The 1,534-nt window shown below is 44.3% G+C and overlaps 1 pseudogene; it reads right to left on the reverse strand.

Moving 5' to 3' along the window:
• Positions 1-304: 304 nt before the first annotated feature.
• LOC126496991 (60S ribosomal protein L6-like) lies at positions 305-1,210 on the reverse strand (annotated as a pseudogene).
• Positions 1,211-1,534: the final 324 nt, after the last annotated feature.

The raw sequence follows: 1,534 nt of genomic DNA on the forward strand, positions 1-1,534 counted from the left end.
TGAAGAATACTTCATTGACTGTGGTGATGGAGAACCCACTTTCGGGTCTGCTTTTAATTTGAGGGATGTTAAATAATATGTTCATTCTGTTTTTTTTTAAATATTTATTTATTATTTATTATGTATACAATAGTCTATCTGTGTGTATGCCGAAGGCCAGAAGAGGGCACCAGACCTTATTACAGATGGTTGTGAGCCACCATGTGGTTGCTGGGAATTGAACTCAGGACCTTTGAAGAGCAGACAATGCTCTTAACCACTGAGCCATCTCTCCATTCTGTTTTTTTTTTTTTGACACATAAAGTTGTTTAATTAGGTTGTCAGCAATTTAGAAAACCAGTTTGTGAGGATACATCCCGTTCGTCAGACAGAACTGAGAGCGCAGGTAGCCCTGCAGCTGAGGAACAGCTTTGATCTTTGGCAGAATCTGCGAGTCCACCGCTTTCTGATCAGCCTTGCGCTGCTCTGTAATCTCATATTTCTCCTTCTCTGTGTCAAAGATCTCGCCCTCCTGATGCCTGGGCTTACGCAGCTGCTTTTTCTTGAAGTAAGCATCAGTCAGGTGTTTGGGGATTTTAACTGTGCTGATATCAACTTTTGTAGAGGTGGCGATGACAAACTTCTGATGTGTTCTTCTCAAAGGAACTCTGTTGAGGGCAAGAGGTCCTGTCACAAGCAGCAAACCACTGCCCAGTTACTTCAGGAAAACCACTCTCTTGCCCCTGTGACGCCCGGTAAGGATGATGAGGTCAGTCCCAGGAGTGATGCTGTCACGCAGGCGTCTCACGTGCTGACTGAAGGGCTTTTTGCCATGGCTCAGCAGCTTCCGAGGCACATCTTCGGCAGGATAATACCTGGGCATTTTTCGAAGCTTAACCACCTGGGTACCACCATTCTTGTCACCACCAACTGGTTTTGTGACAGTGGCAAGGACCTTTTCCTTTTTCTTCTTCTTTTCAACCTTGGTTTTCACAGCTGTGTATTTCCTTTTGTACATGGCCTTTCTGGAATACATAGCAGATCGCGAGTACGTGCCAATTCCTCTAACAAGGACTGGATTTCGGCTGCAATGGGGCTTCCCCTTCTTGAGCTTTTTAGCTTTAGGGTCACCCTTTTTGGCTGCACCAGCGGCAGGGGCATCACCGCCAGCCTTCTTGGCTGCAGGTTTCTTCTCTTTTGTATCAGGTTTCTCGCCTTTTTCACCCACCATCTTGCAAGATGGGAAAGAAAGCTCCATTCTGTTTTTGATATCTCCGGGGGAACTAAATTGTTTGCCTTAGCATCTGTACCAGTTTGCATTTCCTTAAACGGTGTTTTTAACAGTGTTCAGAGAGTGCCCTTTCTTCTCATCCTCACTAACATACACTCTTTGTTCTATTGGTTTTAGCCATCCTAACAAGTATGAGGTGTGATATCACAACAGCATTTTAACTTGTCTGTCTCTGATTTGTGACACTAAGTACTTTACTGTTTTACTAGTTGTGTATTTGTATGACTTAGGTTTGGCACTAAAGGTATTGGCAACAACAACAGC

Source organism: Alexandromys fortis, unplaced genomic scaffold, assembly GCF_014885135.2.
Source record: "Alexandromys fortis isolate MF-2015 unplaced genomic scaffold, M_Fortis_MF-2015_v1.1 scaffold_20, whole genome shotgun sequence".
NCBI lineage: Eukaryota > Metazoa > Chordata > Mammalia > Rodentia > Cricetidae > Alexandromys > Alexandromys fortis.